This window comes from Triturus cristatus, chromosome 5_2 (genome assembly GCF_964204655.1).
Source record: "Triturus cristatus chromosome 5_2, aTriCri1.1, whole genome shotgun sequence".
Lineage (NCBI taxonomy): Eukaryota > Metazoa > Chordata > Amphibia > Caudata > Salamandridae > Triturus > Triturus cristatus.
Window position 1 is genome coordinate 442,163,632 of NC_140588.1, and position 23,902 is coordinate 442,187,533.

Here is a 23,902-nt window from a genome sequence, read left to right on the forward strand (position 1 = left end):
GCTGAGATCTGACTGGTTGCCACCACATCAACAACAATGTGACGGCAGCCATCCTAGGATTTGGGACTCAGTTCCTTTTCTTGAGAAAAACATAAAAGTCAGATTTAAGGGGGCATATAAGGGGGCAGGGCCACCTAGGCCTGCTGTAGGCATCCCCGAGGGAATACTCCTGGGGCAAAAAAGGATTAAAAACATTTTTCTACTACAAATTTCTGATGGAGCTTCGAATACACAGTAAAATTAAAAAATAAAAATAGGCTGCTGTGCTTGAAATAAATAATCCCCCGCAGGGTGACCCAGGGCCTGGGGGACATTGCAAACAGTTTGTAGAGGAAGGGGGACATGCAGCTCCCGTCCCCAAACTTCTATAAGACCATGGGAGGATTCTGAAATAAAGGGGAGGACAGTGTGTAGCCCCCTACCCCAAGCATCTCTGAGGCCAAAGGGGTCCCATCCCCTGGGGCGATAATAAATTAAAGGGGTGGGGGCATTGATCCTCCCTCCACAACCCTCCAAAAGCTCTGGGGACCCCAACCCGCAGATCACAATTTCTGAGAAGGTGATGGACTGTGTGGGCACCTCCTCAAGCCCCATACAGGCCCCAGGAACTCCATTCCCTGAGGTCAATATTTAATTACAGGGAGGAGGTCCCCCTCTCTGAGCCTCTGATCCCTTGAGCCCAGCTCTATTGTGTCCCAAGGAACATATCCCCAGAACACTGTTTCCCTGACCATGAGAGTGGGGATGGAGAAAAAAGGGGAAATCCCATCTGTCAGGAGCTGAAGAAGTGTTCCAGCTGAGTGGGAGCTCACGCTTTTTTCCCTGCTCATGCTCTTACATGTAGGGAAACTGAGATTTCTCCCACCTGGATAGAGCAGAGATTTTAATCCTGGTGTGAGTGGGAGCAAAGCTGGCTCCTGATGTACCCAGGATGGGTGCATGGAGGGGAGCAGTCCGGCTGGATGGAACTGAGAGACTCCTTCCCATACCTTCTTAATTCTGGGTTGTGAGTGCCCCCGGTGGGTACCCACCCTAGTCCCCAGGGATGGGATTCCCAGGGACAATATTGGCTCAGGGAGGAAGCCAGGTGCCCCAGTCACATAAAAAATGAATACAGCCCTGAGGGATTGGGTCCATGGGGGTTGCAAGGTCTCGAGGAGGAAGGCTACATGTGGTTCTATGACATCATTGATAACATGAAAGTAACATCTGAATGATATAATTGATGACAAGGCTGTGCATGGTTGGGGACATAGTTATAGTTACTTTAGGGTGCAAGATATGCTTACTTGAGATAACTATAAATGGTGAATTTCAGTGGTTTTGTTTGTTTAAAATGGTTTGTTTTAACTGACATTTTCACCTATAGCTTCCCTATAACCTTTGTTTTTTAGTGAATTTCTAATGTTTATTTTATGCAAAGTAAGATAATTCTATACTTAACTATAACTTTAATTTAACCTTTGGTTTCTTTCAGTGAAATTCTATGTGTTTTTTTACCTAAAGTAATAATTTAATAACACCACCCCAACACTGCTCATGGCCTTCAGTCATATACGCAGTAGGTTTGGCCACAGGGCCTGGCCTGCATCCCACTCCTGCGTCCAACCCCTCATGGGCAGCCAACTCCATGCCATGCACAACCTTCAGTCATGCACAGAGTGGGGTTGGCTGCAACTAGGAATGGTGCCCAAACCCTTGTGTGCACAGTGCTCAACAGGCCACAACACCAAACTATAAAAAGTTGGGCCTATTGGCTTTACGAAGGGCTCAGCATATCAACATATATACACCACACCTATTTCCTTTGTGGAAAAAAACCCAATATTTTGAAGCAAATGTATATGTAATTAATTCACACTGTGCAATGTTTAACAAATGTGATTGTCTAAAAATAATCAACATGTCTTTGAGGCTTTTTAAAATAGTTTTAAGGCTACAAAGTGCAGCCACAGAACCAACCACAAGGGGGGCTCTGCTCTCCAGCTAGAGAGTATATAGCACCAACTAGGACTGTTTTGAAAAAAAATATGGTAAGCTCTCCTGTGGTCATGGATTTAATGACCCAGAAGACTTACCGTTTTTTTGTAATGTTTCTGGAGGGCAGCTGCTCTCCCTGCACCCTCAATACATTAAAAAAGGCTGAGTGGTGCCCCTGCCCTTGCTAGGGACAACACCAGGCTCCAAAAATACATCTAAAAAGCCCTTGCAGGGCATTATGGAGCACTACTTAGCGGAGAAGTGAAAAATTAATGAGCAGCTCCTAAGGCTCCCTTATTATTTTTTTTGGGGGGTGCCCTGGTGCCCACCTGAGCCACTCTCACCTTTTTAATGTTTGGACATTGGGGGAAGCCGCAGGACCCTTGTGGCCCCAGCCTGCACCCTAGTCCCCATTGGGGGTATAGCCGGCAACTTTGTTATCTTTCGGTGGGTGCCCCAGTGCCCACCTGGGGCACATGCAGTACTTCCTTTGTTGTGTGCCACTGGGGGAACCCCTAGGCCCCCATATGCCCAGACTGCTCCCTGACTAGCACCATAGTGGTTGCTGGTGGTAGCTGGCACAATTTTTGGCTCATGCCCTGGCTGGAGCAGCATTTTTTACTGCTCCCAAAAGGCAAGAGCAAAGTTCAGTTTCCTGCCAGTGAGACTGTGGCTAGGGTCCTTGGGGCCGATTGTGGAATTGGGAAAGAGGGCCCCATGCACAACCCCTCCCTTTTGTAAATTACCTTCCACCGGGGAAGGGATTGTGTGGGCTTGTTCAAGTATTGGGGCTCACTCCATCAGCCCTTAACAATAAATGCAGCTCTGGGCAATGGGTCCCAGGGACCTGAGGCCGCAAGCTCCCTCCCCTTATTATTAACAAAGCGATCCCAGGGATATGGTCCCTGGGGCCTATTTAAAGCTCAGGGAGGAGAGGTACATGGCCCCTTCAATTATTTAATTATATGTACCACCTGGTGGCCCTGGTCCACCCCAGCGGTGGTTGTTTTTCATAGCATGGGAGCCCCTCTGTTTTTTTAAACATTCCCTATTTATTTACCATGAATTAGCAGCAAAATGTTATGAAAAAATATGCTTTTTGCCCCAGGACCCCTATACCAGACCTATGGGTGCCCGGGTCCTTGCCCCCTATATATTTTTCAAGGTTTTTCATAATACAAAGAACTAAGGGGCCGATTACGATGGCAGGCGGATCGCCCCCGCCGGGCCAGCAGTGGTCACTGCTGGCCCTGTGGGGGCGATCCACCCGCCATCCTGACTGCAAAAACCCCCTGCCATATTATGATGGCTGGGGGGTCTGCGGCGGACGGAAAGACCGTCCGCCGCTTTTCCGCCAGTTGAGTCGACCAGCGAAAACGGTTTAATATGGTGGCGGTGTCTGGAAGACACCGCCATCCATATTACAATGCAGGTTGTGATCAGCCTTTCCATGGCTGCATTGCTGGCAGTTCCATTGCGGGCCCCCGGGGTGTTGGGGGGTGGAGGGTGCACATGGGTGGTACCTATGGTACCCCCTGCGTTTGCATGTACAATGTGGCAGGCACCGAGCGGTGCCTGTCATATTGTGCATGTAAAAGCACAACATGTATTTTTTACATTGCCGTGGGTGCTGCTTGCAGAACCGCCCGCTGCAATGTAAAATATACCGGATGCGCCCGCCACACTGGCGGGCGCATCATAATTCGTATGGTGGGACCGCCGCAACTATGGCGGGCGGTCCCTTTTGCAGCTGCGATGACGGGTGTATCGGCCCCTAAGTCTGCAGTCCTAAGATGGCTGTTGCCACATTCTTTTTGATGTGTAGGCAAACAATTAGATCTTGTCTTGAGATCTGCCATCCCCGCGGATCCTCCATGGCGTGAATCATACAAAGTTTTTGAGGCTTAATATCTCATAAACTACTGAATGGATTTACATCAAATGATAAAAAGCACACTTTATGGACCAAGAATTAGTTTTTATGTGCGTGTTCTAGTGGGTGTGTCAATTGCTGCATGGGTTTGTGAGTGGGTTTGCGAGTGTCTCTGTGGCAATGGGTGTGTGATTGTCTGTATGTGTGTGAGTGGCTATATCAGTGTGTGAATGAATGTATGAGTGGCTTTATCAGTGTGTGAGTGGCTGTATTGATGTGTGTGTGTGTGTGTGTGTGTGTGTGTGTGTGTGTGTATGAATGGCTCTATTGGTGTCATAAGCCACCCACCTGGATCCCAGGTGATTGTGATGGGGCGGCAATGCTAATCCAGAATCTCCTTAAGACTTGCCCTTGGTGTACAGAGGGAGACAATGCTCTGGTGGCAAATCCCAGAGGGAAGGTGATTGGGATGGACAGAGCATGTGGAGTCTAAAAAAGCTGTGGCTCATCTACACAACTGCAGCAGACATTCACATTAGTTTGATGAACGGTACCGGCAGATATGTTATGTATGAACAAACAATTAATAAGACTTTAATCTAGTATTAGCTATATCACCTTGGACAGGTTAGCTCCACTCAAGTCCTTTTTGGAACAAAAACATTGGTTACCTTGTCTGCAAGCATGGTGTTGCAACTGAGCTCTGCATGTAGTGAAATCAAATCTGTTAATTGATCTCTCCTTTTCTTCTTGTTTATCCATCCAGATTCGAGGCTGATGTGGTGAGGTTGAAGTGGAAGGAACAAGGGAGTTGGCAAGACAGAGTCCTGGAACCTGGGAAACAGGTGAGTGGCAGGCTAAGAGGCTAAGCGAAGGGGAGGAGTATGGATGGTCTTTAAATAAGACTGCTTTAGAACATTCATAAAGGTTACGTTCTTATTGTTTGTAACAAGGAACAGGTGCAGATAATTAACTTGAAGAGGCTTCCTTCTAGAGTGTGTTTTAGAATGTTCACTAAGATTGTGTTCTAGTTGCTTATAGCAAGGAACAGGTGCAGATGATTAATTTGATGAGGCTGTCTTCTAGAAGATGTTTTAGAATGTTCACAAAGGTCACATTCTAACTGCTTATAGCAAGGAACAGGTGCAGGGGATTAATTTGATAAGGTCTGTTTTCCAGAAGGTTCAAGTTGAGGTCATGTTTGTCAGTTGCTTGATGCTTATTCTATTGCATTTTCTGGATTTTTTCATGGCACCTGAATCCTGACCTTGCATATGCATAGTAGAACATTTGTAAAAGCTATTAAGCCTTTTCAAACAAACCAGGGAATACCAGCTGCAGCTTGCTATTACCAAGAACATGTAAGATGGTTAAACGTTCTTTCATAAGTATTGGGGGGAATTATATGAGTCATGCCAGTATATTATGATAGTCAACAGAGCTGAGCTATGGCAGGAATTCTGACAATTGGTATGTGACTGAGTGTGTGCCTGCCTGTGTTGGTGTATGTGTGTGTGAAGGTCTATATCAGCGTGTACGTGGGTGTGTGAGTGTGGGTATGTGAGTGAGTGTGTGAGTGGCTGTATTAGTGTGTGAGTGTGTGTGAGTGAGTGACTATTGGTGTGTGAGTAGGTATGTGAGTGTCAGTATGGGCGTGTGAGTGTCAATATGGGCGTGTGAGTCTGTTTGAATGACTGTATCTGTGTATAAGTAGGTGCATGAGTACCTGTGTAGGTCTATGAGTGGGTGTGCAATTGTCCCTGTGGCAGTGGGTATGTGGGTATGTGAGTGTCTATATCAGTGTGTGAGTGGGTGTGTGATTGACTGTATTAGTGTGTGAGTGGGTGTGTGAGTTTCTGTATGGGAGTATAAGTTGGTGTCTGACTGTGTAAGTGGGTGTATGTTTTTTTAACTGTAATCTGGAACTCCCTGTGAATGTAATCTTATGGAACATGCTGTAATGCTGTGTTATAGTAAAAATATGCTTTTGATTTTCCATTTTTTTTACTGTTCTCAGCTTTTATACTTATACACCATAAATTATGTACTACATAAAGAATCATCCTTAAACAGCGGCAAAAAAAAATCATATAGATTGTATTAAAAAGACCTAGAATTGCACACTAGAGGGCCACTTGACTCATGGGGGGCATCTGTGGTGGTCTCCGGACTAACCGATAATTTGTTGGGCGGTGAGACTGCCACAGCCCTACCAAAGTCGCCAGGGAACTGCCGTTCCTTGGCGGTGTTCCAGAGGTCAGGAGGCCACAATATGCTTGGCGGGACCACTGTGGTTTTCAGTCCATGAAGTGCAGGAATATGGTAAGTAAGGTAAAGTTTATTCACGCATAGTTATTTAAAACCATAGCATTAGACATATATTGGCGTACAAAAATAGTGACTTTTTAAACAATAAAAACTAGTAAAATATATATTCCCATCTACCTATTTCTTTTGATTTTACAGTACATAAGTTAAAAAGACGTTCAATATGGTTAAAATATAACCAAATGTCCAGGACCATTGATACCAATCAAGATCCCTTGATTCCTAAATGTTCCTATAGTGCAAAACTATCATACTATCATTTCTCTCCATAAAGTACATAGAGATGAGGCAAATTAAGAGCAAAAGCAGAGTTATGATATAACAAGATAAATTAAGTTATTGTAACATTCTAAAATTTTCTCAGTTCACAGTTGATAATTTGGAATCACTTGCAGCTTTTTCTCTTCGAATATTAAACACTAACTGGCACATGCATCAAAGCTTTTTGCGATCGCAAATGGTGCGATTCGCAAAAATCGTCCGTTTGCGATCGCAAAATTAGCTGTTGCGATGCATCAAGGTTCAAGGCCCTCGTAATTTGAGAATTTGCAATTAATTGCGAGTTCTCAAATTGCGATTGCATTTAAGGAATCACATTTTGCGATTCCTTAAATGCAATGCAAGAACCCCTTTGAAGTTGCGATTTCGCTACTAGGGGGCGCAAATTACCATGAAGTTGAACTTCATGGTAATTTGCAAAAAATTTGAAAAATGCACTAAAGTGCATTTTTTACAGTTGTAGGTTACACACACACATGTCCTTGGGACATGTGTGTGCGCAATATTTGTGCACAGATCAATATCAGGGGTGCAACAGGGTGTCCTTTTGCCACCCTTGCACCCTTGAAATTGCATGAGCAATTTGTGAGTACCAATTGGTACTCGCAAATTGCGCTTGCAATTTCCCATTCATTCCTATGGGCCTGAATAGGAAGCTATTCCTTATTCAGTTCACAGTTGATAATTTGGAATCACTTGCAGCTTTTTCTCTTCGAATATTAAACACTAACTGGCACATGCATCAAAGCTTTTTGCGATCGCAAACGGTGCGATTCGCAAAAATCGTCCGTTTGCGATCGCAAAATTAGCTGTTGCGATGCATCAAGGTTCAAGGCCCTCGTAATTTGAGAATTTGCAATTAATTGCGAGTTCTCAAATTGCGATTGCATTTAAGGAATCACATTTTGCGATTCCTTAAATGCAATGCAAGAACCCCTTTGAAGTTGCGATTTCGCTACTAGGGGGCGCAAATTACCATGAAGTTGAACTTCATGGTAATTTGCAAAAAATTTGAAAAATGCACTAAAGTGCATTTTTTACAGTTGTAGGTTACACACACACATGTCCTTGGGACATGTGTGTGCGCAATATTTGTGCACAGATCAATATCAGGGGTGCAACAGGGTGTCCTTTTGCCACCCTTGCACCCTTGAAATTGCATGAGCAATTTGTGAGTACCAATTGGTACTCGCAAATTGCGCTTGCAATTTCCCATTCATTCCTATGGGCCTGAATAGGAAGCTATTCCTTATTTGCGACTCGCTATTTGCGAGTCGTAAATAAAGAATGTGTAGGATTCGCGATAATTATAGCGATTCCTACATGCATAGGATTTTGCAAGTCCTTTATTGCGAATCCTTAATATTCACAATTAAGGACTCGCAAAATCCTAGCATGATGCATGTGCCCTTTAGTAAATAAATTGTTAGGCATAATATAAGCAAAAGCAGAGTTATAATACAACAGATTGTATTAGGTTATTTTCACTTTATAAAATTTTCTCAATTGACAGTTAATGTTAGAGAGTCTCTTTCAGCTTTTTCCTTGCAATGATTAAAAAGTTAGCAAATCGACAAGAGTCATTGGATCTAAAACTAGCAATAACCGCCTGCCTGCAGGTGTGTATTCCCTGCTCATTAAATGGAAGTTTCAGACAGAGACATTTTTCTTGTAGTAATCCTAGACATACACATGGGATGTGCATTAAGATTCCTTCTCCTTTGTTGCACAACCTACAAGGCATTTTAGCTAGTTCCTTTTTCCATTTTTTCCTTTTATTTCTCCGGGCATACTGCTGAAACGGAGATGCAAAAAATCTATTTACATTTTTTTTGACCATCCTGCATCAAGACATGATTGATACTTCGATATTTTATATTTATTGATCAAGGTCCAGGCATGCGATCTACCGGCTAGCTTCTCTTTGTCTTTAAGTAATGATAATTTAGTTACTGTACTAATTTTTTTTTAAAAGCTGCAGAAGAGGAGTTTAACCATATTGTTTGGAATCCCAGGACTTTAATAGTTGAGTCCAAATAAAGGTTTGCTGGTGCTAATTTGTTCCTCTGAATCTCCTGCCACAAAGCTTGGCATATAAGGCTTCCAGAGGCTGACCTTATTCTGTTCCAGGTTTTAACATAGGCTCCTAATCTTGCTATTAATTGGGTTTTTAGCCCAAGTTCCAATCTGATCTGGGCTGAGAATGTTTCCATAGAAAGGTAAAACTGTGTTCTTAATACATTCTTGGAAATTAAATTTAAAAGTGCTGCATCTCTTACACAGAGCACTTCACTACCATATGTAAAGGTTAGTAGAAGACTTGCAGCAAAAACTTTCAATAGTGGTGCGTAACGTGGGCTGTCTAAAGTTCTTTGTAATGTACAGAATGCCAGGGTCAAGGAAACTGCTTTGCTCTTCAGATCTTTCTAATGCTGTTTGAATGTAGCCCTATCATTAAACAGAACTCCCAGGTAGCTGTACGTTGTTGTCTGTTCAAGAAGGTTACTGCCCAGGTACCTTTAATGCCTTTTATTTATTCTACCACTTACTTTCAAAATCTTTGCTTTCTTTAAATTAATTGTCATACCATTTGTTACCGAATATTTATACAGCTGGTCTATGAGTTGTTGCAAACCGATCTTTGTTTGACTGATCAATATAACATTGTCAGCATACAATAAATTCAATATGATCATAGATCCTAATTTTGGTACATGTGAATTTACTCCATTCAGTGTAATCGATAAGTCAGCTAAGAACAAATTAAATAAATATGGTGCTAAAACACAACCCTGCTTTAGGCACTGATTTACCAAAATGTTTCCTTGATACCAAAGTTCCGTCTCCAAGATGTTCATATATAACAATTGGATGACCTTTAAGACTCGTTCTGAGATACACCAGAAAAGTAGCTTTTGCCACAAAAGGTCTCAACTTAAACAATCAAAAGCAGGTTTATAATCAACATAACACAAATGAATTGCCTGTTTCTTGTGTTTAAGTGTATCCATTAATAAGGATACCAACAGTAAGTTTGTTTGCATGCCAGTTCTTTGTGAGAAATAATACTTAGAGACATAATCTTGTGTATCTTTGCCCATTCCAGCAGCTAATTAAGAATCAAACTGGTGAAATATTTAGCCTTGACATCTTGGAGGGTTATTATGTGATAATGTTCAGGTTGTTGCCTGTTTCCTTCTTAAACATTGGATTGATTATTGATCCCCTCCGTGAGTCGGGTATCATCTCTTGCTGGAGTGAGCTATTGTATAAAGATGTTGGTAGACTCACCCAAAACACTGTCTTTGAAATAAAAAGTGCTTCCCGATGTCTATTCGGACCAGGGGCCCCATCCTTCCTGCCTTTTTCTATTGCTGTGCCGGATTGATGTTCTGAGAACTGGAGGGGAGGCCATTCCTGTAAACATGGCTGATTTCTTATAAGATGGCTCTGTGAATTTGGATGTTGTATAGCTAAATTGCTGGAGGGTTTGAAATGATCCATCAAACAATTTACCTAAATCTCTTCAGTCATATTTGAGCTTATTACTGGGCATGGAGCACGATTTAAACTGTTCACTAATTGCCGGAAGTCTTGTGTGCTTTTCTTCTTGGAGAGGAATAGGACAGTTTCCCAGAAAATTTGTTTAATCTCTATTTTTTTTCCAAATTACATTTCTGTATTGATTGTTAATTTTATTGAAGATTCCTCTAAGCTCGAAGTTATCTGCAAATCTCTTTACCTGCCTCCTTGCACGATGACTCTCTGTTCTTAATGCACAACAGTGTGCCTTATTGACAATTCTCCTTTGTTCTTCTGAGTTAGATTTCTCTTGATTTGTCTTTATACATCTGCAAATTTGATGATTGACCATTGTTTCCCCAGTAAAGAGGGACCAATTTGCAGTTGGATTACATAAATCCTTACTGCAAACTCATTTGCTATAATTTCAGCTATGTGTTTAGATCTTGCTTGTGTATGGTCAGCCCATATCAACTTCCGGTAGTTTATTGAGGTTGTTTCTCTAGGTAAGAAAGGTGCTTTCTGGTGAAGATGGCTTTGGGCACAGATTTCTATTTTCTGTTGCTCTTGATCTCTTCGAGTCAAGTCACAACACTTTATTCGATCTTTTTTGAAGCAGATCATAAAAGCACAAATTCATCCAAGAGTATTTAAAATAATCTTATAGGAGCATATAAAACATTCATAAGCTTAAAAAACTAAAATATATTTCATCAAATTTGCCATGCACATTGTAAAAACAATATTAGAAAACCATTTTACAAGGAGCACTTAAAATCCTAATAGGCTAATAGTAGCTCTTAGGCCCGTGTCACACAAGTATGACCAATTTTAATATGATTGTCGCGATTTAGAACAACAGACTCCGGCTCTTCCTTTTTCTCAGGCAAGCCCACAGAAAAGATGCTAGAGAAAAGCAAACAAGCAAATCAGGAAGAGCCTTTAAAAAATACAGAGCCACCCTGCATTGCTTGAAGTTATGGGGCCTTAAAATTGGAAAAATAAATGATTTTCTTTCATTAAGATAGTACTTGCAAAATAATACTAAATGTAGATCCGACTGGGGAGAATGGTTATCGCTCGGGCAGGAAAACGGATCAGAATGTTTGTATTTTCTCTCTAGCATCAATGGAATGAAGTTCAGTCAAAAGCGCTATAGAATAAATCTATGCTGTACAATGATAATACGAGAGAGGTACGAAAAGCCTTCCCCTGATCTTGGTGGGATACGATCATATGCGAGTGACGATTTTTGCAAGTGATTTTTTTCCCCTCCGGGTGTAATTAGCTTTCTGCATGAATAGTTCTGTTATTTTCTGTTTCGAAACCCTCCTACAGGAGTCGGGGTCCCTAAATAATTTGCCCTGCGCCATTGCAGTCAGTTCTGCCTCTACATATCTAAGCCAGCCAATCCTATTATAGTGTTCCATTTTATGACAATCCCTGATAATACATTGCGTTAAACTTACAGTGGACCTATGCCAGATTGAAAACTATAACAGGATTGCATCCGGTCTTATGGAATCTGTCAAGTAGGGTAGTCCTAATTCTAAGTGTAAAATGTAATTTGGAAATGAGTGTGGTAATGATATCCAGTTTTTGAAAAAGCTGTCTTCTAATCACTGAAGTTGGTCCGTGTTTGCCATCCCCCAAACTCTTGTGTCATAGATTGTCACAGCCTTAGTTTTTGCTAAAGTTTTTACTAAACTGGGGTGGCACAGTGAGCAAAAGAATGATGGATTTAACCCAGATCTCTTGACTGGGGTGAATGCTTTGATTTGTTCTGCATTCTGTCCATCAATTGTCTGTCTTTTGCTTAGTTGTTGCGCAGTAGATGTTTTTATTCATGTCCAGAGTGGGAGCTCCTAACTTTTTAGCAAAGCTTTTGATAGCTTGGAGGCTACTTTCAATACCTAGTGCTCTTGCCGCCACCAAGTTTGTCCAATAGTGTTTTTTATCAAAAAGGAATCCTAGGTATGAAAAGGAATCTACCACTTTGATTTTCTTTGAGGCCAGGTGAAAATGAGAGTGTTTTGCTACTCTACCATCTCTTGCTACAATAATGAAAGATTTAGATTAGTTTTACTCTCAAGTCTAATGAGGCCATGAATGAGGTATACGATTTTATACGTTTTTGTAGAGGTACCCCTGTTCTGGCCATTAACACTGCATCGTCAGCGTACGCCAAGATCGATAGAGGAGTGTAATCAAATGTAGGCACGTCCAAAGATGAGCTAGCCAGGGCAGCCTCCACCCCGTTTGTGTAGATGAAAAAACAAACGGGGCAAGGACACATCCCTGCCTTACTCCTGTCTCGATCTTTAAAAAACGTGTACATTCCCCATTTATGTCATACCGTACACAGGCAGTGGCCTTGACGTAAAGCTGGCGGATAAAAGAAATTATCAGGGGATCAGTCCCCATCCCCTCCATCATAGGTCACAGCTTCTGATGGGAAACCCAATCGAAAGCCGCTGTCAGGTCCACAAAGGCCATATAGATCTTCCCGCCTTTTGCCTTGGTGTATTTATCTATACAAAGTAAGAGATTGAGGCATTGATCTACCGCCCCTTTCCCCTCTGGAATCCATACTGCGCCTGCCTCAGAATACTATGTTCTTGGGCCCAATCCTCCAGTCTGGCTACTAGAAGCCGTCCCATGAGCTTGGCGGTGGTGTCCAGCAGGGAGAAGGGGTGGTAGTTCTTTAGGGATCCCCTATCTCCTTTTTTGAATATTGGAACTATTACACTCTGATTCCAGGATGTTGGGGGGCCCTCTACCACTATGGTGTTATAAAAGTTTGTAAGTAGGGGAACCCACTAGTCATAATTCTCCTGGAAGAGATCAATCGGGACCCCGTCAGGGCCCAGGGCCTTCCCTGGGGTGAAAGCCTCCAGCCCAATTCTAACTTCAATTATTGAGAAACTCAACCTGGCTTGGTGTAAGGATTCTGGCTCAAGGGGCAGGGATGATAAAGAGGTACTAGAGAAAAAAATATTTTCAAAGTATCCCACCCGTGCTTCCTCATCTACATGTGTGGTGAGGGACGGGTCCTTAGAGTCTTTAAAGTATGGGACGTTTATTACTTTCCAGAAATCTCTGCTACTGCCTGAGATATCCACTTGTTCAAGATCTTCCCAGGCCTTCTCCCTAAGATCCTTCTCTCTTCTTCTCGCAAACTCATAGTCGCTACGTAGCGATTGTATCATGATTGGATTTTTAGGGTGGGCTTTTAGAGCATTAGCGAGGGCTCTTTTGGCTGTGGAGCATAGTGAGTCAAACATCGGGTAGTTGGCATAGTGTTAGGCGATTTAGAGCGAGTAAGCGCCACTTTTAGTTTCGTCACAAGGGCTCTAACCTGGGTGACTAGTAGTGAAGAGGAAGACCCCTCATCCAGGCAGTATATGATTTCTTCCCTTGCTTGAACTAGTATTTCAGGAACCAAATACAATTTTTGTGCCTGTACCTACTTTTATTGGTAGCCGTTTTTTCTTATTAGTGTTAGGTTATCGATTACCTGTTTGTGTACTTTCGCCTTACACAAGGTACTTAGATTTTCTATGTGAGCCACTTTCCCAGTTGGCATAGAGGAAGCTAGAATAAAATCATATGTGGACTCTTGATTACCCGCCTAAATGTTTTCCCTATCTTGCCTGCTTTTATGTCATTAATTATTCCCAGATTCCACATATGTAGGAGTCTGTTTAAAGTATCGCCATATTCATTTTGCACGAAAATGTGGAAGGGGATTACCCTGAGAGTCATCCAAGCCACACACCATAGCCTTGTTATACTTACAGAGATGAGTGTTAAAATCCCCCACCCCAATGATGTTGACAGGGCCCTTTTTTATGTGTACAATAATTTTGCTTAACTCACTAGCTAGTTCTTCTGCCACTGAATTCATATTTCTCCCAAATTTGTTGTTATAATAATTGATTACGAGCCAAGTTTCTTCTTTTCGAAGGAACTAGAAGTGGCTATTTGGAGAGCCAACCTGCCTTACTTGTTGGGGTATAATATTAGACGTTAAAATTATTAGACCCCCCTTAGCTCTTCCTGACATAGAAGGTGCCGCAGGTATGTGGAAAGTGTGGAACCCAGGGAAAAAAACTGGGTCCTTGGCCCACGTTTCCTGGAAGCAAATAATCTCCAACGATTGCCAAGTGTTGTGCCAATGGATATTGCCCATCTTGGAGGCTATTCCTGCCACATTCCAAGATGCTAGATTAGTCATATTTATATCTACAGTATTCAGGAAGAATGGAGGTGGTGGGAACTCCTGCAGTCCAGGCCCTGGGCTGACTAATGTAACTGCCCTCCCTACTGGTGCGGTAGTGATTGGTGGTAGTCAATCGCAAGATTCCAAGTCCGAGGGTGCTGTAAATCTATTATACTACCTTATCCCCGGAGTAATATTGGGGTCCTCCATATATATCGGGAAGAGTTGGCCTGGGGTTCTCCTGGCCATATGGCCCATGGTAAAGGAACAATCTGCGAACTCCTAAGAGAGAATCTGTGGAGTTTGTTTAGGAGAAAGTGTTCCATAAAGGTATTATTAAAGTTTAGCACCACACAATATCCAGTCGTTGCTTTGCTTGAGCTACCCACCCACCCCACTCTCCTGGCCATGATAATTTTGTTGGACAATGGATGGCTCCTCAATCCTGAATCCTTAAGGTTGTTTGAAAGCCGGTGGAGGCATTTGTCCATTAGCTGTGTTGTGGGTTCTGTCTGATTTTCCCGAAGAGGATGAACATTCGCCAGAACCAGTACCAAGGAGGAGGCTGCTGGTGGAAGATGTAGGACTTGTTGCGAGTAATTAACTGTGGCTGCAACACAGTTCTCTTGTGTTCCTGATGGCTGAAAGGCCACACTTGTTTCTTCCTGTATTGATGGACCGTGATGTGATGCCTCCCTTGTGCCCGTTCCTTGAGGAATTAAAGCCTCCAGGTGTACATTAGAATAGGTGGTAACAATTGGGGACTGACCTGAGACCCTAGTGGCAGAGGTGAATGGAATGGTCAGAGTCAGTGGAACAGACGGTCCCTGGTCCTCATTAGAGTGAGCTAGGATTTGTTTGTGGGTGCACATACAGGAGTAGCACTTAAGGGCTCCGTCCGGGGTGGGACAAGAGGATTCTGTGTCTCTAATCCAGCTAATCTCTGTTCGATTTGTATCAGTTTGGTTAGAATAGGATCAAATATTATAGTTATTCTTTTATTCACTTCTGCCCATATTGCATCATGCAGAACTGCATGTGTCGGTAAAATATTTGCAGTTGATGGCATTGCTGGTATCACTGGGCTCACTGTGTTCACCTTGAGTTGTGGGCCTTTGGTTTTCGAAGCACAAGTAGGTTTAGATTGTTTTGGCTTTGGGATCCGACTAGCCTTGCAACGCTTTGCTGGGGGACACACATGGGGTCCTTTGGAGATGTGTTATATGGTGGGGGTTCCAACTCCCTCCTTGTTTTGACCGGTGAGACTATAATGGCCGGGGAGAGTTCATGTTGGCCAGGTGGAAGGTCGCATGATGATCTCAATGGTGGTGACTGAGTGTGAGGAGGAGCCTCATTTGCACTCCCTATAGATGACTCCATGGGAAAGAGAAGGGGTTCCATTGATAGGCACCTTTCAGTTGGTTCAATTTTGTAAGAGAGGACACTTGCTGCTCTAGACAAAAACACATCCAAGGTTGCAGCAGACCCTCCACCCGCTTTCTCCACGAGGCCCTTCTGTTTTACCATAATAGCAGTGCTGAAAAACAGACAGAAAAGGACAGTACTTTGAATCAGGTGCAGATATTAGAGGGGGGCCCAGCCCAGCCTCCTCTGGACTACGTCAGGCATGGACGGGCCTGCCCTTGGTCCGGGCTAAGCCCAGGCACGTCCCGCGCCGGGGGCCTGCATCGGTACTTTGAAGGTGCTCCAGGCACAGGGGTAGATGGGGACTGTAGTTCCCCAGACGGCGTGCTTCTCCTGGTTGCGTTGCCCAGAGTACCGGAGGTAGGGCACAGCTTCTCCGCTTCTCCACGCGCTCCCCACGGAACCAGGAGGAAGGTTTGGCGCAACTACCCATAATCACTTATGTTTGGCTTCTGCATTCTAAATGATGTCACTTGGTGCCAGAGCGGGAGAGTTACTAATGTGTAATCAAGAATGGAATTTGAAGACATGATATAGCAGGTCCATTGTGGCGGGGTATCTTGTTGATATCTCCCATTAAGAATTTGTGAGCCCAGGATTCCAATTCTTTTATTATTGCAATTGATTTTGCAAAACCCGATGTTTAGTATCTCTCATAACCTGTCTTGGTACTGACTACATATAGTCCTGTTGATTTGTTTGCTCGTCTCATGCAAACAGTTTTATTAAATTCATATTAAAATACCCCATAATTATAATATCTGGGAGCCCTTCTTCTCGGGAGCATTCGAGAATTATTTTTCGAAAGCTCAGATACCACTGCTGTCCTTGTTGTTCTATTTGGTGGAACATAGAGATTAATCAGAAAAAGAGGTTTTGTTGTATTTCCATGCCACTTTTTAGGTTTTAGTATTAAGATATTTTCATCTCCAGTGTCAATCAGTTCAGTTTCTATCTGTATAGATATTGCCACAAAAGTGGCCAAACCTTCTTCTAGGCGTCCAGCTTTGTTCTCTGTTTTTGCAGGGAAAAAAAGCCCATGTGTCCATGTAGAAAAGGTTGTAGAGCCCATGTCTCCTGTGGGCATATTATATGATTATTCCCTGAAAGTTCTTTAAGATTTTTATCTTGAATTTTCATTTTTGCTCCGTTGATATTCCATGAGCATATTGATAATGAACTTATTTGATGTGTTATTGTTGCTTTTTTTGTTTTATGGTATTTTCGACATCATGAGTGGCTCTTTCTGTGCCTAGCGTTTGTTAACGATCCTATATTTATCTTCATCTTTACATATTGATCTGGGGCTATATTATTTATTTGATGCAGGGATGTTATACTGCATGAGCTCCCTTCCGGGTTCAACAGAATCGACTAGGGTTTTCTTGGATTTTCATGTTCTTCTTTTGTAGATCTTTATTTAATTAAGGCAAAAGGGTCAGGAAAAGCAGGTTTAGGGACCATATCAATTTGTATACCCCAGTCCTGTAGACATTCTTTTTCTTGCTATAACTTTACTGCCACAAGGCAGCTCACCCACATGACAAGAGTTGTTTCTTTAGTCTTATTATCCAAAGTTCCTATACATTTAATTGATTCTATGTCAAGTTGAAGATATTTCTACTAGGGTGGGCACTGCCTGCAATAGTTTAAGGATGTTTCCTTTGTTCAATATATTGAGTGGCCCCCTTGTTTGATATGTTGGTGTAAAAATCATCTTTGATGGCAATGGGTCATTTCACTCACAAGTTGGATTATATCTTTTGTGACCACCCATATCCCCCACAGAGTTGATCATGGAGTTCCTATGTTTTGAATTTGGCCAAGTTTCAGATGCCCTAGGCTTCTGGATCATATCTCTTTAGTTTGTATTCTATGTTCTTCCACCCCTGTACACATGGGCTTATATATCATTGCTATCTTTTTGGGCTGTGGCTCCTCTGGCCCTATTTTCCATAGAAAATTGTCTTTATTACTGGCCTCTTTGTTTACCGATGATATTCCTTCATTACTCTCACTTTTCACTTTTCTTTCAGTTTTATCATTCTCCCTTTTTATCTTTTTTTAATTGTATCCGTTTCTTTATGTTTCTCTTGATTTTTATCAAATACTGGGACAAGCTTGATATTTTTTACCAGGGATTTATAAAAAAAATTCTGTCTTCAGTCCTTTTGCATTGGTATATTTTTAGTTATTTGTTGGTTTATTAATAGCAAATCATATTTAACTTTGTTGTTCCTTTTATTTCTTGCTTTCCACAATATTTTTTGTTGTTTATTGGATTTTTTAAAATTCCACTATAGTTGTATTTGATATTTGAGATTTCTGTATTAGTGATTCTTTTATTTCCTGCACTGAGTTTGGGGAATGCAACAAAGCCACTTGTCGCAGAACTTCGGCTTCCATATTTTCTGTACTTTGTACTGGAAGTCCATTCGTACAGACTAACAGTAAAGGTGATAACTCCTCCTGTAGGGAGGGCTCGATTTTTACGTTGTGCTCCTCTATTTTTAATTTCTAATATAGCCTTCCCCTTTCCATGTATTTATCACTGGAGCATATGTACAATCAACTTTGGCTGTAGCCACATACTGGTGTGCACATGTGATCAAATTATTTAATTCAGCCATTTTTTGGTCAATTTCAGATATTGAAGTTGGCATTACATCCATTTTCTCTTATTGATATTATAGTGCTTCGAGCGTTAGATGGATGTCCTAAACAGAATATCCCATGCATCAGCTAGATTCTTCATTTCTGATTGATCCTGTTGTAAAGGGGATTTACTAGTAGTTAGTCTTTGGTCTTCTGGTTTTCTTGTGAGATCAGAGGGGCATCTGGTGCAGGTTTTGGGTTTGCACTTTTATGTTCTATTGGTTCTGTAACTATTTTGTTAGTTGGGTGTAATCCTGCTGAGTTTAACCCTCCTTTCACTTCAAGTGAAACTTCTTTTGAAACTGGATTCCCATTTATTAGTAACTGTTTCAACAGATCTTGTGCTGCTTTGTGTTCTTTCTGTTGCTGACTTGGTGACACTGGGATTACTGACAAGAGTTCCAGATCGCTAAGTGGTCCTCACATGACCTCTGTACTTTCCCCCTGATTTGACTTTTGGTTTCCCATGATTTTATCTTGAGGAGTGGTCATTTTTATACTGTTTGTCTGTGAGAAGTAGTCAATACCTTTTGTTGGTATGGTATTATAGGCTTGAGCAGAGTGTTTGAATCAACAATAAGTGTGGAAGAAAAAAATAATATTACTCAGATATTTTAGGAAATCCGGTCATTGTGGGATTTTCTGGGATCTCTCGAACATGCGGGCTACCGGTGAAATTGATGATTCACTATCTCTTGCTAATTTTACTTTTGTATTTTTTGCTGGTCGTGTAAGCTGAAGCCTTTTCTTTTTTTTTGCTACAATTTGTGAAAATCTTTCACTACCTGACCTCATGTCATTATAGATGTAACATCAAGGGAGGGTGTAGCAAATTAGCTTCTTCCCACCAAAGGAGTTTTAAGATTGTGATTTTAATCTTCCACTTTTCACAGTTCTGTCTTCTCCCCCCATAAAATTATTTTCCAACAAGTTGTTTTTTCTTTCCCCAGAGACAAGTTTCCAATACTACTGCCTGCTACCTGGCATCCACCTGGCTGGATCCGTAGCAACGTGGTAACGGAGATCAATGTCCCCCTATAGCGGCACTGCCCAAGGGTTTGCAAAGACTGTGTGGCTAAGGTCTATCCTCCCTTTCGTTTCTTCCTCAGTCCTAAGAAAACAATCATGCTGTTCGGTATCATCTGTCTCAGTTGAGATCGGCAACAACTTGGCTGGATTCAACAGGTTGCATCTTTTTATATGTACATGACTTGCTAACAAGGTCACTTCGTAACCTGACAACCGAGCACTAGTTAAGTGCTGTGTCTTGGTACGGTTCAACAAGGTATCCACTGCGTGTGGAACCATCACAGTCAGTGTATTGTCCATCACCAAACCAGCAGACTGTCGGATTGAAACAGCCGCTGCCGCTGTAGCTCTCAGGCAACTCGGCAACGCTCTAGCTACCGGATCTAAAGTCGACGAAAAATAAGCACATGAACGTTGCTTATCGCCAAAATGTTGAGTCAAAACTTACAATGCACATCCCTCTCTCTCGTGGACATACAATGTGAAAGGTTTACTGTAATCGGGGGTACCCAACACAGGAGCCGAACACAGGGCATCACGCAATTCTGAAAAACTCTTCTGACATTCGTCAGTCCAAGGAATAGGATTCAGAGTATCCTTAACAGTAAGAGCTATCAAAGGTTTTGCAAGCAACGAAAAATTATCAATCCACTGTCTACAGTACGATGTAATACCTAGAAATGCACGCACGTCTCTCTGTGTCGTAGGCACACTCATTTTCGCAATCGCTTGAATTCTTTCTGGGGTCAATCTTCTTCCCTCCTTCGACAAGAGGTGACCTAAGTAGGTAAATTCTTGTCGGCAATACTGCAACTTCGAAAGAGAAACCTTATGATGGAAATCAGACAAGTGACGTACCAACGACAGAGTAGCCTCTCTACAAGTCTCTTCATTGTCAGCAGCGACTAAAAGATCGTCAACATACTGAATAAGGGCGGCACCATCAGGTAAAACCAACAAATCAAGTTGCGTCTTCAAAGATTGACTATAGATCGATGGACTCTCACAATAGTCTTGAGGAGCGCGTTTAAACCGGAAACTTCGGCCTCCTAAAGAGAAGCCAAAAATATCTCTACTCTCCGCGGCAATGGGGATGCTGAAGAAAGCATTCTTCAAATCAATCACCGAAAACCACGTGGCTGTAGCCGGAATCAAAGTCAGTAAAGCGGTGATATCAGGCACAACAGGAAATTGTGGAACAACGATCTTATTCACCTCGCGAAGATCGATTACAAACCTATATACAGGAGGTTGTGAAGAATCGGTTCTTTTCAGAACAGGCAAAACTGGACTATTGCACACATTACCTCTCATTTCCTCAATCACACCTTTCTCAATTAGATCAGAGATGATCGCCAAAAGTGCTCTTTCACCATCACTTGAGATGCGATACTGTGGAATGCGTGGCAATCTAGCATTCGCCTTCAATGTCACAACATATGGCGGAATCTCCAAAAGACCCACATCATTAGGACCAGTAGCCCAAAGAGAATCAGGAAGAGAAGACAATTCAGCTGGAAGTTGGTCTTTAGACAAATACATCGGAGAGATCACTCTCTTTCCCAATGTAAGCTGCACTCCTGAAGGAGAACAATAAAGCGTAGCATGCAATCTCTTCAACAAGTCCAAGCCCAACAAGTTCTAACCACAACCTGTCGTCAGAATGAGGGGTGCTTCGAAGTCACAAGGCCCAACAGAAAGAGACAAAGGACTAGAAATCGGATTACTAGCCGGGGCGCCAGAAAAACCTACTGAAACATTCATTAAGCTAGACAAAAGTGCGCCAGGGAGTTTGGTGTGCATGATAGAACTCTTCGCAGCACCAGTATCCAACAGAAAAGGTTCAGACACCCCTGATGCAATCACTTCAACATAAGGTCCACTCTGATCTACTGGAACTGAAACGACTCCCTTTCTTTGTCTGTGGCTGTCCTAACAATCATTACCTTCCATAGCCTCACCTTCAACGTAATAATCATCATGTTGATCAAAACAATTCATCGAATTCTGCGGAGGCAAGGAATGCTCAATCTGAGACATACCACGTCCTCGACCTCGCGGAGCTTGTTGAACACCTCGACCTCTCATACCAGAAACACCATTCGTGCTCTGTAATAATATCGGGCAACTATTCTTGAAGTGACCCTCTTCTTTGCAATACGCACACTGATTGGGGCCTGCAGGGAAACGATGTTGAGAAGACTCGAACCTTTGCGAGTTTCTCTGATATTGTTGGTGTTGCTGATAATCACGCTGGGTATTGCGAGGTGGGTATGCTTGCTGCAAAAGAACCTTATTCTTCAATTCTTTAGTCTTTTTATCCGCTTTCTCTATCTCATCCTTATTTCTATTCTCATAGTACTGGGCATTAGCCAATATCTGTGCTGACGAAGAAACAGCCCAAGCACTTTCAGAATCCTTCAACCTATTGCACAACTCGGGAAGCAAATTATGCACAAACTTGTCAACGAACAACGTTTGACCACCTTCTGTACTCATGTCTTGACCACTGTGGTCTGCAAATGTCTCTTCAAATCGAGTGAAAAAGTCGGACACAGTTTCGTCTTTCTTCTGCTTGCATGCAGACAATTTGTCCCAATTGACACGCATAGCAGGCATCAAAGTCTTCATATAATCAATAATTCTACCAGGGAGATCAGCAATCACATTCTCGGGTTTAGCACCACCTATTTGTCTTTCATCTGCAGTTCTTAGATTATTCCATGTATCACCTAATTCCTGCGCATGATCCGTATGACGAATCTTACTCCATATAGGCTGTGGAACAACATTCCCAAATAACATATCTATATCAGCCAAATTCATAATACAGGAACCCGCAGTTTGAGATAGCTCCTTATAAAACCCCGCAGGATTTTTACGTGGATCAGGCAGAGTCTGCTTTAGAGCTAGGACTTCGGCACGCTTCCATGGAACATGTACCCAAACGCGCTGGAAATGTGGCAGAACAGGTGGATTAGCTTGCGCATCACCAGGTCTCCAAACGGGAGGAACCTCACGCATCGGATATTGACGTGCCTTTCTCCTAACTGAAGAATCAGGCTCAAATAATGACTTAAAAGGAAACTCACTCCTAAACGACAACAATGTCGCGACTGCTCTTTCAACATCAAGACCCACTATAGTTCCTTTCGCAAACTCGGACTGCACACGGAAAAACTCAGGCGGAGTCTGTTTTTCCTCACTATCTTCCCACTGTTCACGAAGGAAAGAACACATCATATCAAATACGTATCTCTGTTTCGCTGCTTCCCATTGATGGAAAACATCCATAACAACCTCAAGATCATAGTGCGAAGGATAGGTAACCCATTTACGCGCCAAGTGATCCAGCACTGTCCGTTCATCAGGACCAGGCAATTGACTACGCAATTGCTTACGCTCTACAACAGGGGACATACCCAATGAACCCATTAGAGGAGAAAAAAGACTAGCAACCGCATCAGTCATTCTCCGTCGAGCAGAAGGAGAAGGTGACAAAAGAACAGGGGACAAAGCAGAATGAGAAGGAACCGAAGTCGGAACAGTAACAGAAGGAACAGACAACACTGGTATAGGAGTAGCAGACGAAGGAGGTAGCAAATACGGCGGCCTTAGAGAAGGCTGTGCCGAAGCAGTAGTAGCCAGTAGAGGGAGAGCTGGCTGTTGAGGAACCACTGGAGGTAAAACAACCGGAGATGTGCAACTACAAGTGGCAGAGGTGCGGTAGCACTCTGAGCATAAGGGGGTGGCTAACTTAATAGGTGCGACATTAAAGGATCTTTCGCAAGATCTTTCTTTTCTTCTTGCTGTTGAGGCGGCAAAGCTGGATAACATTTGTCTACCGCTAACTGACGTTGCCTAAATATCTGTTCGCTTTCTTGCTCTTCCTCACTATCCCTAAACTGTATAGCAGCCTGCACCATCGACATACCTTGTGCACGCTTATTTTGTTTCGCTAACTTAATTTCCTTTTGTTTGGCTTCCTTTCGCCAAAGGCGGAAGGAGTCAAACATTGCCGGCCGGGCTTTCTTTTTGAAGAGTCTGACTTCTAAATTATCTAAAATTTCTGTGTCGTAACTACCATATTGGGGCCACTTTAGGACACCATCCTTCCTAGTATACCTAATCCATACATCATTATACGTGATGGGGCCCACGCCGTGTTTTAAATAGAGCTCATAGGTCGGAGTTCCAATCGGAGGCACCGGACACGAGTCCTCCGATCGGGAATCCCTTTTACAATCATAACAAAATATCTTTCCAAGTCTGCTAAGACCAGGCATCTTCGCTCACTAGTCTAGCTTCAAACTTCAAGGGAATATCAAAATGATAGCCTCGTGAATACACGAGTCCCTTGGCTTTGGGGCCTGCAGGTACCAAATCAAAGCGATCCCGAAGGATACCAAAACAAACTAAGGACTGGGAGACGCTCCACTCATACTTAACTGAAATATCGATGACGTCGCCAGAAGACCCGTCTATCGTCTCGCTTTACAAATCATCAAAGGGCTCCAAGACAGGGCGACAGTCAGGGCAGCAGTCCTTCGTAGCCGTCGGAATGCGGGGAACTTCGCAGCAAAGAATTT